The sequence below is a fragment of the Manis javanica genome, chromosome 6, assembly GCF_040802235.1.
Source record: "Manis javanica isolate MJ-LG chromosome 6, MJ_LKY, whole genome shotgun sequence".
NCBI lineage: Eukaryota > Metazoa > Chordata > Mammalia > Pholidota > Manidae > Manis > Manis javanica.
In genome coordinates this window covers 37903064-37920598 of record NC_133161.1, presented here as the reverse complement: position 1 = coordinate 37920598, position 17535 = coordinate 37903064, and the positions used below count along the sequence as shown (strand labels likewise).

The following is a 17535-nucleotide window of genomic DNA, read 5'->3' as shown; positions in this document are numbered from 1 at the left end:
GTAATATGAAAATGGAAGATATATCAAAATTTCTATAAATCAACTACATTTCTCATAAAATTACCAATAATGTTTTTCAGAGAGATTGACTTGTAGAACAAAATCTGAATATGGAGAAACAAAGGACCTAGTATAGACTGGCAAATTTTGTAGAAAAAAAGCAGGTGACAGAAACTATACCCACTCCAAAAGAAAATCATTCCACAGATATTTACTGAAGACAGTTCATGAACCAGACATTATATATTTAGTGCTTATAATAAATAGTGAACAAAGCTGATGAAGATCTCTGACTTCATAGAGATTGCATTCTACTTAGGGAAATTGTAAGGAAATTTAATTAAGAGAATATCATATTTTTCAGGATTAGACATTTGAACAAGATTTAAGGATAGAGTCCAGAGACAAAGGCAACATACATATGGAAAATTGCTGAATGATATAGGGAATGATATAAAATAGTAACTAAATATTTAATAAGTAATGCAGAAGGAATAATTTATTCACACAAGAAAATAAAATAAGAACCTTACTTCACATTATAAATGAATAAATTCCAGGTAGATTAAAGATGTAAAAATGCTACAGATAGTTTTTACACTTTGGATTAGAGGACATTAAGTATTATAAATAAGTGCAAATCAAAGAAGGAAAATATTGATCCATTTAAATATACGAAAGCAAACAATATTCTCAATATGGCAAAATACACCATTAACAAAAGGAAACTATAAACCACAGACTTAGAATAGATATTCGTCATACATATAATAAACACAGAATAGGTATCCAGAATATATAAAGAACCACTAAAAAGCAATAAGAAAAAGGCAAACATTTCATTTGAAGAAGATAAAGGACATTAGCAAACATTTCACAGAAATTAAAACCCAAATGGCTAATAAACATGTGAACAGATGTTCCTTTTAATAGAAATCCATAAAATGCAAATTAAAACAAGGCATTATATCACATCCATCAGATTGGTAAAAAAAATAATAACAATAACAAATGTTGCTGAGAATTTCTACTAAAAAATTTTCTCATCAATTGCTTGTGGGTATATGAATTGTAACAATTATGAAGAACAATCTGGCAAGATCTGATAAAACAGAAGTAGAAATTGGTCTATAAGCATTTGCCTCATGAGAGGACTCACTTTCTAGGTATGTACCTTCAAGAAACTCTCATGGAAATACACCATGAAGAGTGAACAAAAAAATTTTTATTGAAACATTATTTTAAAATTTTTAATAGGAGTAAATTATAAGAAATGTTAAGTATCAATACATAAAGAAAAGACTGTAGAGTAGCTAGTGAACTAGTTTGATCTATTGACAATGATGAATTGCAAAACATAGTATTTAACAACTATACTAGAATGTCCAATACAAAATTATACAACATTTTGAAGTCTAAACATACAAATAATAATATGTATTTGATTAATACATGCATATATATATATATGTATAACACCATAGTCAGCTTTTCTCTGCATGTGGAGGAAAAGAATGGCACATGGAAGGGCAGCTGAAAGGCTGCAACCTCTATGTAATATTTGACTTCATCAAAACTAGTAATGCAAATATGGCAAAACAAAATTTGAATTTAGGTGGGTATTCAGATATTGATTCATATTCTTTTTGCTTGAAATATAATCAAAATGTTAGTATCTTTTTAAAAATAATTTTAGAAAAGCAGTCATGGACTACACTGGGTTTCAGTTCTTAGAGACTCAGGCTGAGTTAGGAATTAGACCCAGTGACCTGGCCAGGCAGTATTTTTTTTTTAGTAATAGTATTTTTCTTATTAAGGTATCATTGATATACAATTTTATGAAGGTTTCATGTGAGCAACATAATAGTTACTACATTCCCCCTATGATCAAGTCCCCACCACATAGCCCATTACAGTCACTGTCCGTCAGCATAGTAAGATGCTATAGAGTCACTACTTGTCTTCTCTGAGGTATACTTCCTTCCCTGTGACCCCCTATATTATGTATTCTAATCAAAATACTCCTTAATCCCCTTCTCCCTCCCTTCCTGCCTGCCCTCCCCAACCCTTTTCCCTTTGGTAACTGCTAGTCCCTTCTTGCAGTCTGTGAGTCTGCTGCTGTTTTGTTCCTTCAGTTTTGCTTCGTTGTTATACTCCACAAATGAGGAAAATTATTTGGTACTTGTCTTTCTTTGCCTGGCTTATTTCACTGAGCATAATACCCTCTAGCTCTATCCATGTTGTTGCAAATGGTAGGATTTGTTTTCTTTTTAGGTCTGAATAATATATTCCCTTGTGTATATGTACCACCTCTTCTTTATCCATTAATCTATTGATGGATACTTAGGTTACTTCCATATCTTGGTTACTGTAAATAGTGCTGCGATAAACATAGGGGTACATATTAGAAAATATATTTTAAAGGAAAAATAGACAAGCCTTCAGCATCTCCTTAGATCTTTTCCCTGAATGATGATAAATAACTTAAAGAAATGGATGGTGTCTAGTTATTATCTATAGTTAAAGTGGGCAAGCTTCAGTTGAAGGTGAAGTTATAACTATTTCTAACAATGCCAGCAAAGCATTAAGAAAAAGGCAAACATTTCATTTGAAGAAGATAAAGGACATTAGCAAACATTTCACATAAATTAAAAGTACAGAAGGATGAGGATAGTTATTGAAAGTTAACTGCACACCATTCAGGGCAATAAGTACTCTGCCCAGGTTATTGCTTCTTAGCAGGCTAACCCAGGGAATTTTCTTCTCCCGTTGAACATCTGATGGCAGCAACAAGAAGGGTCACAAATGCTGGGATCCAGGATATATAGTAAAAAAATCCCTGAAGTGCAATTTCTTCTGGTTGTTGAGGCTCAGCAAACGCAGTTGCTTTGAGCTGTCCAGTGACAGAGAAGAAAAAATGAGGAAATTGAAAGAGGCAAGAAACTGGGAAGCAATGACATTTTCATCCCTGCCTGGGAAACAGGATACAGAGAATCTAGTCTAGTCTGTTCCTTTAAATAATCGTTTTTCCTTAAGCAAGTAACTTTATACTGTGACAAGAAATCTTTTCTCACCCTTTCGGGGTTTCAGTTCCCTCAATTTAATTTAAGAGCATTTAATGTTATCCCCCTTTCTTTCCAAGTCCATCTGCTCTACAATTCTAAATCTTTCTTTGGAGATTATCATCTTCCAGACATGGAGTTAGAGAGGAATGGACAGTTATCAGTCCTAACTGATGTCCCAAAAGTAAACTTCTTGTTAGTCCAAGCCTTGTACTTGGTTGACACAATACCACACCGTCCTTGGCCCTAGGTGTGGGTATAGGTGTTCTACTGACACTTAGTGCTTAAGTCACTGATCATCCTAATTAGGCAGGATCCCCAGAGTTATTTCCATTTCCCAACACTGGCAGTCATCTAGAAGTAGATAAGATTATCTGCTGCTGGTTAATTCACTACCTATATAAGAATTTGGTATTTGAATAAAACACTCTCATCAGAATTACAGCAATTCAGATATTCCTGTTGTGCTGATGCCCTTTTGATAGCTGCTGTAGTGTGACACACTTGGAAAATACCTGCTTGGTGCATCTTTCACAAGAACCGATTCTGTTTATGTAAATTACTGCCTCCATCTCAGGCCTGACACATGTTAAAAGAGGTACTCTGGACAGGTTTCACTCCTCTCTGTTTTCTGATATATTGAATTGTGTGTATGTGTTAGATCATTGAATAATATGGTAAAGTTGGAATCTAATGGTTTTCTGGTCTAATTATAGATTTTATAGTTCCCTAAAATGAGCCACATCAGACTTCTATGTGTGAAGCTTCTCCATGGATCACATTTCAAATCTGAATTACATGAATGATCTGTCATCCTGGTGAGTCAGCTGACTCATAGAAATGTGTAAGGATGTTCCTGAGATGTGGTTGGCACCTTAGTTTTGTGTGTAACTGATCTCTGTGCTTTACTGAAGGTAAATACTTTTCCACTCTCAGCTGCACCATGATGATTGCAAACTGGGGAGCAACACTTTGGTAAATGGAAGCAATACTAAGCGAGTCAGAAAGCACTGTGTGAAAGTTCACTGATCATTTTCTGGAAATCACAACTCTTAAATGTCTTTGTGCTGTGACAAGGAATCTTTTAGCACTGAAAATAAGGCTAAACTCATCAGGAAGGGAGGAAGAAACCTTATAAAGAATAACAAACACTTTAAATTCAGATGATGGGAATCTGGTAATCTGCTATTATAATGGTTGAAATTGATCCATCAATTACTATTATTTTCCAGGTTATAGTTCAAGTATTTAAAATGTGTGCTTTCACTGAGCAATCACATCAGTTTTATGAAGTAAGAAACTATTGTTTTCCCTATTATACTGATGAAGCTGGGTCACAGAATTTGACCAAGGTCACACAGATGGTAAATGATAGCACAGGGATATGATCCCAGATGGTCTGGGTAAAAAGCCAACACTCAGTATGATTCCTAGATGCTTACGTTTAAAATTGATACTTGCTTTCCTTGTACATTGCGAGCCACATGAGCCACAAAGAAAATTCTTTGACAATAAAATGATTATAGGTGTTGGCTATTTGTTTATGTCTAATGAAATTCTGCTGGAAAAAATGCTGAAACTGTGAAACCCAGAAAAAGGCCTTTGTTTTTATCATGCCTTTAACAGTCACATCCAGTTTCAGATGACATAGCCCATCAGCCATTTTTTCTTCCTACCTGACTTGCACTGAATCTGCAAGTTAACAGATTAAAGATTAAGCAGTCAAAAAACAATGGACAAAATAACATACTATGGTTTAAAATACCTTATACCAGAAGATTCCCAGCTTTTGAGAGACTTCCTAGCACTACTTCCCCTCAAAAGGCCATGGACTTGAATCAGAATCCTTCCTCTACACATGTTCTATTTTCCCTTTTGTCCTTTTCAGTAGGATACATGCACACTCAAATATCTACAACATTAGAATTTTAGAGTATGAATTTTACAAGTCGTCCTTATTTTATGCATAGGTGTTATACAGAAGTTGTTACAAAGTTTATAATAGGTAGGTATCCTTATAGATACAATTTTATAAATGGTAATCATGTTTTCAAGCCAGGGCATACAAGAATATTTAACCTCAAATGTCTTCTGAGGTTTCTTACAATCTATTCGCAAAATCAGTTTTTGTAAAAAATGCATTCCTTGCATACAGAGGACACATCTTCCTTCATAGGGATTGTCAGGGACAGAGTCAGACAGCCTGACATGAGACAGACTTTACTGGCACCAGTAATTTGTTAAGGGCCTTCTTCCACTTAGCAAAATCATCTATTTAGATATGAAACAAAATAAATGATAATAGCAAACATCAAGTTATATAGGTATCTGTTTGTCTACCCATCTATCTGTCTCTATTTCCATCTATATATATATATATAAGGCACCATTATAAGTGCTTTAAAAAAGTTAATTTATTGGAACACCACAACAGCCTCATAGACTAGTTTCTTTTACTATCTGCATTTTACAGATGGGGAGCAGAGATACTGCTAAAGCTCTATGATTTGCTCAAGTCCACGTAGCTATGTGCAGTTGAGCTGGGCTGACAGCCCATGCGTTCTGACTTAAGTTTGTACTCTAAGCTTCATTCATCTGTGTTTTGATCTCTTCAAGATAGTGTTGCTCATCCTGTTCATCTTCCATGGGTGGGACTGAGAGTTTCAACTCAGGTACTCCCAGGGTTTGATTTTATAAATGGAATTTTTATGTTAGGTGTTCAAAGGCTAGCTTTCTCATTATTCATTAATATATAATCATGATTTCCTTCCTCATTTCCCCTGTCACTTGTTCTATTAAGTTTCTTCTGGCTAGAAAGAAAGAGTTCCAGTACAACTTTTGGTTTTAGATTTGAATGGTTCTCAAAATCACTCAGGATTTTCATTTTATAACCCTCAAATTTTTTTCTTTGCCCAAAGAACTTTTGTGAATAAATCCCTTTCCCTCTCTGTAGTCGGAGAAGTTCCAAGGGATCTGGAAACCCAAGGAATTATTTACATGCTTCTGGGAAAAGGTCAATGACTAAATTGATTATCAGTGTGGCTTCAGGATCTTATCAACTGAAGAGTGCATGATCAATATGATTAAAGAATATGCTCGTTTGCTTGACATGATACACTTGCTTGTGGACATAACTGAAGATAAGGGAGCAATCTGAATAAGCAATTCACTTTTATAGACTGTCTATTCACACAGTATTGTTAGTACACAGTGGGGATCCACAGAGCACTCTAGACTATTTTCCAAATTATGTTCTATGGAATACTGTATCTCTCAGTATGTTTTATATATTCTGCACACACCTCCATACACACACACACACACACACACATGCAGATATATATAATTCTATAGTAAAATCATCAAAGAGGGAATCTTCTTTTCTCAGAGATTCACAACTAAAGTTTCTGAATAGACTTAGGCAATAGAAACCAATCTATTTAATTTAGCATTCTCCAAAAGTATGATCTGTGGAGTACCTTTTCTGTGAAATAATTTGAAAAAGTCTCTTTCAGTTAGGATAATTACATTAAGGATTTGTGAGATATATTTTCATATGTAAATTATTTTAAGTTAGGATATTTCAAAAATTGTGTTTACTTGTGTCATGATGGTGATATTTGAACCACAAAATAGGAACACAGATTTCTCTACAGTTATGCAAGTTAAAAGGTACCTGTGACTATATGACCAGCAGGAAGAAAGTGGCATTTGCTTTTACCTATATTTAATTGCTGATTAGGCAGAAGTGGACACTTTTCAAAATACCACTGTATGCAACAGCTGTGCAATCATTCATTTTAATGAAATAATTTCTAAAAAGAATCCTTAGAAAAATCATGTAACTCCCACTTATTTTCTACAGATCAGGTCTATTGTGATGAAGTTATGCTCATATATTCACTTGCTCCTTATCTAGTTTAGAGGATAACAAAATTCATTCATCAGCACAAAATAATGTAGGAAAGCAAACCAGCTAAGAAAAATGAAGTTTTATCATCCTTACATTATTTCTAGATATTGGAGGGTATTTCCCCCCCCCACCCCAGCATCTTTCCATTGCTACATTTTTTTGTATCTTTCTCTTCAGAAGGATTTTAGGAAAGCTAAGCAGCATCATAAAACCTTACTGCTTCTCTCCTTCTGGCTTCACATGGCTCAAGAGTCGTCTGCCTTGCAGAGTCACTGTGAGGGAAAAGCTTCCTTCCACAACCTCCCCAGAATCTGTTCCGTTTGAACAGATAATCATTCAGCTGTAGCCAGCAGCTGCTGCCTAATGCAGTCCCCTAAACCTAATGCAACTTCCTAAGGGACTCACAAAGTTGTTTAAGAATCTGTCTTGGTGGAGCATGTGAGAGCTGCTCAGAAGACAGGAGTGAGTACTGAGGAGGCTCGCTGCCTCTGCCCTACTCACGACAATGCCCCTGGAACACTGCATGGAGTTTAATATTTAGATGAAGCTGGCTCTGTGCATCTTTCCTTGGGGCGCCAGTTCATGGAAGGTGAGAGCAGGCCACAGTTGTGTCCACACTTCTCTCTTGGAGGTCAAAAGTATCTAACACAATGATATTCTGTATTAGAGTATCTTCATCATTTTTCTCAAGTCTTTGATGGAATATAATGGTGATTATAAGCAGAACTGCCCTGATGGAAGGAAGGCTTGCAACTGGAACCAACCTACTTACCTTCCCATATAGACCCAGACTTAAGACAACTCCGTGAAATTCCAAACATCTGAGAAAGGAAAAAAAAAAAACTTTAGAAAATTTCACTATCTGAAAACAAAATTCTTTTATATTCTTTTACAAATAAAATTGTATTCACAGGAATTCACTTGTTAGAAATTTATATGAAATATGTTAACCAAATTGTTGTTTGATTAAATCAACTTTGTGACACTTCTTTTACAGAGATAGGCTGAATTTTCCAAGGATCTAGAATGCAGAAACCATATGAATATGGTTTAAGTGAGAGACCTTTAGATGATAATTTTTCACCCACTTTGTCAGTGACACTAAGCATTGCGCTATTGATAGAATGCATACCAGTTAATGTCGAGACCAAGTTCATTTTTTATGTTATGTACTCCTTTTAATGGGGATGACTTCAACTTCTTCACTTGGTAAACAGCGATTTATCTGTAACAACTAACACAAATTTCATTTGGCTAATAAATGACAAAAGTGAAAGACATTTGAATTACTAAACTCAATGCAAAAGACAATTGCTATCATTAACTGTACTACTTGGCCTGCCTTACAGTCAAGGATAAATTGTTAATTTCTTATTTTACCAGGACTGAATGACTGCATATTTTCTTAGTAGTCTTCACAATAGCTGCAAGTAGCTACATAATGTAAATCATATGAAATAATAGATATTGGTCTCCAAAATGATCAGATAGTCTAAGATTTCATAAAAGAAAAGAAGGAATATAACTGGTTATATAAAAACATACCTTTGTATACCTGTTCTCCAAGTGAAGAAATACTGGTGTGTCAGGCATTAAAAATCACAACTGTGGAAAAGAAATCCAAGGGGACAATAAGGTCATCTTTACTTACTCTAAATTAGATCACCTGTAATAAAATGTGAAATTTTACTGCATTGTATGAATTCCTCTATCATTTTAATATCAGTATTATATGTGAAGTCCCACAGTAGATGAAAGTTCTCCTGCCATAGATTATTAAGAAATCCATTATTAACAATGCCTGCATTATATTCCTCCGCAATGTTATTAATTATCCACAGAAAAAACAATTACAAAATACTGATTCATCTCTGAAAATCCTCTGAAGAATAAATATCCTAATGTCAATCCAAAGGACATCCTTGATTAAGATCAAACAATGAATTCACATTCAAAAGAAGCAAGTATTCATGAGTATGATGATTTTTAAAATCATCTGCAAATGTTCACATACTCAGTGTTGTCTCTGCTCCACTGACGTTGGGTTTAGACATATGACTTGCATTAGTCAAAGGAATATAAAAGACATGGCAAATTTCTGCACACTCTCCCATTCTCCTTTCCATCATGAGATCACATTGTAGGCAGTCACATCCCCTGACTCCCATGTAAGAAGCTATTTGGAGAAGACTGGAAGGTAACGTCTTAAAGCAGAGCATCAGCACACAGCCACAGCCACTGAGAAGCCCTGCAAAAGAGACTTATTGCTGAATAATTGTTGCTTTTACAGGCACTGAGATTTTTGAGATTTTTTTTTTACAATGCATTGGCACAATAAAAGCTAAACAGTGAGTGGAATTACAGAAAAAAAGGATTTAGATTTCCAAAGGGCCTTGAGTGCTTTACATACACATATATATATTTCTAACAAGTAAAGAGTAAAAAAAATTAGGAAAAATATGAAGTGAATTTCAACACTAATCAATTCTTTAAAAGATAAAAAGCATAATACACTGAATTTTTAAAATAATAGTATAAAAATCCCTGAATGGACTAAACTCTTCACTTAAGAAACTGTCAGGATGTTTTTAAAAATCTAGTTATATGTTGATTTCAAGCCACATACTTAAAGTAACAGCAGAATTACTGAGAATAAACATATGGGGAAAATCTGGACAAATATTTACCAAGAAAAAAATACTTGGCTATGTCAATATGAAATAAAATTTAAGATACAAGACAATTTTAGGAAGAGCATATCATTAGATAGTAAGTAAAGGTTCATTCCCTGAGGCAAAACATGCACACCCATACACTCTAACACCTGTACATGGTAAGGCTAGATTGGCTTAGCTCAGTGGCTAACATTCTAGGAACTCACTAAAACTTCAGCTACTATTATCATTTGGCTACTGTTATTGTAGAGATAATCCAAATATCTTAAAAGACAGGATCCATAATATAAATGGTTGTGGTGTGGTATGGATCAGTGAGACAGAAGAAAGACCCAAAATTAGACTGTAGTACAAAGAAAACTTATTATTGGATGAATGCAGTATAACAAATCAGTAGAAATATTTGAAAGAATATACATCAAAATAATAGACTTTTTCTATAAAAGCAGCAAAATATAAAAATAAAAAATTAAAGTATTTCTAATGAATACATATTAAAATAATACTTTCATGCATATTTCACTTGGGTAGAAAACTGTACAAATGTATATAGAAAGCTATTCAGTAACTGCTTGATATGCATCAGCAGTATAGTCATTCAATAATGTTTACAATGGGAAGAACATTTACATACTTTATAAAAAGGAAGAATTTCTTTTAATGGCACTTTTACTAGCAAAATGTATAAACATAAAATTGTCTAATATAGGGAAATAGTTCAGTAAATCTGTTTATTAGCCATTGCGATATTAACAAAATGTATTTTCTAAGAATATCTAAGAAATAGAAATCATTCATAATGACAAAAATCCAGGATATGAAACTGACTATAATGTGTGATCTAAATTTTGTAAAACCTTGGGCAAATAAAGCCATGGATATGATACAGACACACTATAACATTAACCCCAAATATTGAGTGTGATTAATAACTTCTAAGTGGTGAAGTTCATATACAGTTTCTATTTCTCTTTATATTTTAAATTATCTCTAATTATTGTTTATAAAGTAAGAAAAATAATATTAAATAAAAAATACAATCTTATGTTTTTTACAGTACTAGGTGTATATTTCCGTCAAAGAGTAACTATGAAGATATTAGTGAGTAAAGCATTAATGACTTTTACTAAATATTCTTACCTCAAATAACAATTTCAACCTCAGATCTATTTGAATGTCAGAACATTATACTGGTTTTGCCTCTGATCTTTTATTCAGTAACTGCTTGATAGTCAGAATTTATAGTTTTGCACAACACAGATCTTCACACATTGATAGGAAAGAAAATGCAGTTGAAATCAGTTAGAATACCTAATTTGCACTTGGTCTTAGCTGATATTTTGTCCTAATTATGGGTACTTTCTATGCTAAGTCATTCTTGAAGGAAACATATCTCACAGTTCATTTTCCCAATAAAAAACAAATTCTTCTTAAGAATTTCAAGATGAATAAAGATTGTCCAAGTTTTCCCAGATCATCAGAATATCATCTGAAAATCATTTAAGCCATCTGTTCCCAACCACAAGAGATGGAAAAGAACAGTTAGTAAAGACACATTGAACACCTCAGGCTGTAACAAGGAAATAAGTCTTCATGGTTTGAAGAAGACTTATTTCATTAACCTAAAAAACATTTTATTTTTATCTACACTGTATCCTACATTCTCCTTGTATCCGTTTATTTTGGCTAAGTTGGTATATGAAGTGATTTGCAGCAAGAGGTTATTTCTCTTTCTTTTAGAATCTCTGAAATGCATCTCTTTAGTCAGGTTTTTACTTGAGGACCTGAGACAGTGAAGCAATGCCTATTCTGGACATTGGGGGTCTTACAGTAACAGGAAATGAATGAGTTGGTGAACCAAGAGCTGGCTCTTCTAGTTTCTGTCCAGAATTTGAAATCTATTATTCTTGTTCACTTTTCATTTGCCAAATCTAGTCAAATAGCAATTTTGAGTTCAACAGCAGTAACTGTAGAGAGCATGTCTAATCCTTACCCAGGAGGGTGTAACACAATTCACATCATTTTTGACAAACTAGGGAACTATTCTCCCCTAGAAAGAAAGAGCCAATATTTTGAATAATACTGCAATCTACCAGTTGTCTGAAAATCTAAATTTTTTCTAATATTGTTCATTCACAAATCCAACAATATTTATTTAAAACCTGCTATGTTCTTGGAAATAACAATGGTGGTGATTAAGACTCAAATAAGACAGATAAGTTTCTGCTCTCATATTGATCACAGTCAATAAATGTTTAAAAAATATTATATACTGTCAGATTGCATTCAGAGTAATGGCAGAGAGTGCTGGTTGGCAGATGTTTTCTTAAAGGGATCAATAGTAAATATTTTAGGTTTTGTGGGCCATTTTGTCTCTGTTGAAACTATTCTACTCTGATGCAGAAGCTGTCATACATAAACAAATAGCATAGCTATGTTTTAATGAAACTGCATTTATTAAGTCAGGTAGCTGAACTGAGAGCCACAGTTTGCCAAACCTTGGAATAGAGAATAAATGGGGATGAAGGGCTTTCTTTAGATAGGATTGTCAGGGAAGACTTCCAGAGAATGTGAGTGTTAAGTGGCCAAGTGTAAGCATATGAACATCTGAAAGTAGAGTATGTGAGGAAGGGGTGCCTTATTTGCAAAGGCCCTGGGCAGAAAACAATTTTGTTTTCTTGAAGAACAAGGAAAAGACCAGTGTTGCTAGAATACAGTGTGCTAGAATTTTCAGTCATGACCTAAGAGAGGTACAGATTATATAAAGTTTATAGGCCAGGTATTGGGTTTGGATTTTATTCTAGGCTGAAATGGAAGTCACTAGAGTCTTTGAAATGGAGACAGAATAATTGGATTGACTGAAAAAATCAGGTTGCTATATGGGAAGGGACTGGGGAAGAAGGCAAGAGCAGAAGGGAGATTATTGCAGTTATGCAGGAGAAAGTGATGGTTTGGACTAGCTAGGCAGATGGCAAGAACTGGACACATTCAACACATTTTAAAGCAGTGTGGCTGAGCTAAGAAGTGAGAATATGGGAAAGAAAAAAGACATGTAAGACTCTATTAGAGTTTTTGAGTTTGAGCACAGGGTGACAGATGACATCTTTCAACTTCTACTCAAACAAAATAAATTACAAAATTTAAGCAATTATCTGGAGATTATAAGCAAAAAGAGCACTTCTATTCAAAATACAGTCATGATATATCTTACAATTGCTTCAATTATCTATTTGATTACACCTTTTTATAAATAAAGATTAAATCCATTTTATGCAATCCTTATTAAAACACTGGCAGCAATCTTCAATGAACGAGAGCAAATAGTTCTAAAATTTATATGGAACCACAAAAGACCCTGAATAGCCAAAGCAATCCTGAAAAGGAAGAATCAAGCTGGGGGGATTATGTTCCCCAACTTCAAGCTCTACTGCAAAGCCACAGTAATCAAGACAATTAGGTACTGGCACAAGAACAGACCCATAGATCAATGGAATAAAATAGATGCCAGATATAAACCCACATATATATGGCCAATTAATATATGATAAAGGAAATGACATCCTCTTCAACAACCGGTGTTGGCAAAACTGGACAGCTACAAGTAAGAATGAAACTGGACTATTGTCTAACTCCATACACAAAAGTAAACTAGAAATGGAACAAAGACCTAAATGTAAGTCATGAAACCATAAAACTCTTAGAAGAAAACATAGGCAAAAATCTCTTAAATATAAACATGAGTAACTTTTTCCTGAACACATCTCCTCGGACAAGGGAAATAAAAGCAAAAATGAACAAATTGGAGTACATCAAAGTAACAAGCTTCTGTACAGCAAAGGACACCATCAGCAGAACAAAAAGGCATCGTACAGTATGGGAGAATATATTCATAAACAATATAACTGATAAGGGGTTAATATCCAAAATACATTAAGAACTCACAATCCTTAACACCCAAAAAGTAAATAACACAATTCAAAAATGGGCAAAGGATCTGAACAGATACTTCTCCAAAGAAGAAATTCAGATGGCCAATAGGCACATGAAAAGATGCTCCACATGGCTAATTATCAGGGAAATGCAAATTAAAACCACAATGAGATATCACCTCACACCAGATAGGATGGCCAACATGCAAAAGTCAGGGAACAACAAATGCTGGGGAGGATGTGGAGAAAGGCAAACCCTTCTACACTGTTGGTGGGAATGTAAATTGGTTCAACTGTTGTGGAAAGCAGTATGGAGGTTCCTCAAAAAAGTAAAATGAGAAATACCATTTGACCCAGGAACTCCATTCCTAGGAATTTACCTGAAGAAAACAAGATCACAGATTCAAAAAGACGCATGCACCCCTATGTTTATTGCAGCACTATTTACAATAGCCAAGACATTGAAGAAACCTAAGTGGACATCAGTAGATGAATGGATAAAGAAGAGGTGGTACATATATACAATGAAATATTATTCAGCCATAAGAAGAAGAAAAAATCCTACTATATGCAACAACATGGATGGAGCTAGAGAGTATTGTGCTTAGTGAAATAAGGCAGGCGGTGAAAGACAAGTACCAAATGATTTTCCTCATTTGTGATATATAACAACAAAGCAAAACTGAAAAGGAACGAAACAGCAGTAGACTCACAGACTCCAAGAAGGGACTAGTGGTTACCAAAGGGGAGGAGAATGGGAGCACGGATGGGGAGGGAGGGAGAAGGGGATTAAGGAGTATTATGTTAGCACACATAATGTAGGGGGGGCACAGGGAAGGCAGTTTAGCACAGAGAAGATGAATAATGACTCTAGCATCTTACTGCACTGATGTGCAGTGACTGTAATGGGTTATGGGGGACTTGATAATATGGGTGAATGTAGTAACCACAATGTTGCTCATGTGAAACCTTCATAAGATTGTATATCAATGATAACTTAATGAAATAAATAAATAAATAGACCCATTTTAGTTCAGTGACTCTTCTTCAATCAGCAAAGTTTACCTTTCTGATTTCTGAAACAAATAGGTTCCCAAAACACATAAAACTATATTTTTTAATATACACTCTGATCAGTATGTACATACATACTCCAAAATAGAAGAAGCTAGTGTTTTTACCATTTTTTTCTAAAGAGTAGGCATGTATGCATTTATCCATTAGAATATTTGTTGAAAGTATTGGATATACTGTGCAGCAAAATCAAAGCTCATACATTGGCTTTATATTGGCAGAGTTAGATAATATTTAAGTAAATGAATAAAGCAATAAATGGAAATTGTGATTAACATTTACTGAGAACTTAATGTGTCTACGGTAACAATTCTTATTTCTGAATTTTATTCCCTCACATATGCCCCCTAATTCCAATCCATTATAGATTTTATAAATGTATGTGCTTTTTCCACTCCATCTTTTATGATATCTAGGTTAGATATTAGATAATAGTAAAAATGAAGAGGGGATAAAATTAATAAAACATGATCACACTTTCTCACATGAAGAAATTTTTGGCCCTGACTAAAAAGACTTTGCTTTGAGGAACCTCATGCAGCAGACTCAAGACAGTAAGAATGCATAGCACACAATGTATATATGCTTAAGTTAATTCATTTTCTTGATATTGCCATGGTCAGTAATTTGTTTTCCCATTTTTAATAACATTTCTGTGTGGAAAATAGGGGATGGAACAATTTTTCCACTGAAATGACTGTTCTGTCAGTTTAATAATTTCTTTCTTTGCAAAGTAATTTGCTGGCACAATTATTGAAAGATGACATGAGAAGCAAACAGATACTCCAATTATTTTCATTACAATTATGAGAAAAGCACAAGAGAAACTGAAGGAGAGGGGAAAACTACATAGAGGATGTAAGGGAATGAAAATGGAGAAATGTAATACCTTCATACATTTTTTTAACTGACATCAGGCACCTGCACATCAGATATGATAATGTCAAAAAAAATTGAAGGAAGTCATGAAACTTGAAAGTTCTGAGGCTAAATTTATGGTTGCAAGTAGAAAGCCTTTCAAAGATTTTTTTTCTATTTCACTTATAAGAAGTTAAATGGAGAATGCGGAAGAGGTTGAAATTTGAACTGGGACAAATGGGATTGAGCAGAATGAAAGTGGCAACTTCAGTTCACCTCCTGTATGGACAAGCTATCAGTCAGGATATATGAAATTCAGCTGCGTAATATCTGAAACCTTTTCTTTCTCCATTTGTTTCTTATTGCTTCTTTCTCCATCTTTCTACACATATACACTATTGCATCTTTTATATCTCATTTAAATTTTCTTCAGCTTGTACTGCATCTTAAAAAATAAAATATATCCCCTCTTTTTTTCTAAAACAAGACTACATAAATAAAGCCAGTGTTTTGTAGGTATTAGCCCACCACCCACCACTTCAAACAATTAGCATTGGAAAATAACATCTGACAACTCATACTACCTACCAGTAATTGTAATAACCCTTGGAAGAAGTGAAATAGAAATCAATATGACAGAAAAAATGTTGACTTTCTAAAATAAATAATTGATATGTACTGTATTAGCATTCATCTAAAAAAAAGTTACACTGGAGAAAGTTGAGCTGAACAGTGTCCCCAACAAGTCATTTGAGCAGTTAGAATCTTTTAAATTAGAATGTTTTAAATGATTGTTTTAAAAATCATCTGTTTTGCCTGAGTGTTTTAGCCCCAAGCAAGTTCACTATGGATTTGGTGAGACTGAGAAATGACAGTGGGGCATTCTTGGGGTAAAAGGGCTTATACCCGACTTTATTCTCCTGGCGGTAGGCTGAGCACTAGAATCACACCTGCATCCAGCAGTCTGCAAGTCCATTATCCTCCTCCATCTCTGCCTCTTCCCAGAGCATCGGGCAGAGCTCTTTATATAGTGACTCAATCAATAATAGCTTATTGTATATGGGTGTGAAAGCTGTAGCCTAGCAGTAGGCCAATTACATCATCAAGTAGTTTGAAGTCAAGTGAGGATCCTGGCCATAGGAACTTCCATTTTCCCCACATCATTTTATTTTGAAGAAAGAATATTTTCCTCATGCAACATAATGAAAATTTTTCCCTTTTAGGAATTTTATTTTATTGGCGAATCCCCTTGTTTTCAACTAGAAATAAGTTTAAAGAACTACACCTTCCCTCTCACCACACACACACACATACTCACTGTAATTTTTTACCTCTATTTAGTACTAAGTCAAATTAGCATTTGGTTAGTGCTTTATTTCCTCATGTCAGTTAAAATAATGTATGAAGGTGTTGCATTTCTCCATTTTCATTCCCTAACATCCTCTACGTAGTTTTCCCCTCTCCTTCAGTTTCTCTTGTGCTTTTCTCATTAAAATGTTCAGGTTCTGATTGCTCTTATATTTGGATATTCACTAATTAAATGAATCTCCTGAATCTAAAAATTTTCCTTAAAATTTGACTGAAGAAAGTGTTGGAACCTGAGTTATCTAATATATGAAGAAATATATTGCAGTAACAGATAATCTCATGAAATATGTCTTTAATATCACTATTTTTTATATATTCATGAAAACCTATTAGAAAATTTAAAACAGAAAGGTTCAGGTTTTTACATTTTTTTGGAAGGTAAAGTTTTTATTTTCTCTCATTATTCTAAATAGTCTAATTCTTCTTCATAAGAAAACAAATCTCTCTCTCTCATGGCTTAAAAGGGTAAAGGGTAATATGTCAACATTTGGTCAAGTAATTCCAATAGTGTGGAATGAAAAATCACTGAGTGCCTATTATCAGACGTATTCTTTGCATATATAACTTCATTTTAATACTCAGCAAACCTTTACTAGGCAGTTTTATATGCATTTTGCTAATAAAGAAACAGGTTCAGAGAGTTTCACTCATTTAAC

At 34.1% G+C, this 17535-nt stretch overlaps 1 long non-coding RNA gene across 2 annotated transcripts in view; it reads right to left on the bottom strand.

Annotated features, from left to right (window-relative positions):
• Positions 1-17535, bottom strand: part of LOC140850075 (uncharacterized) — a 48606-nt gene that overhangs the window by 14173 nt on the left and 16898 nt on the right. For both annotated transcript variants that reach the window (XR_012132817.1, XR_012132816.1), the window contains exons 4-6: positions 8521-8580; positions 8108-8209; positions 7748-7796 (exon numbers count right to left, since the gene is read on the bottom strand). This is a non-coding gene — a long non-coding RNA (uncharacterized lncRNA). The remainder of the gene's footprint in view (positions 1-7747; positions 7797-8107; positions 8210-8520; positions 8581-17535) is intronic.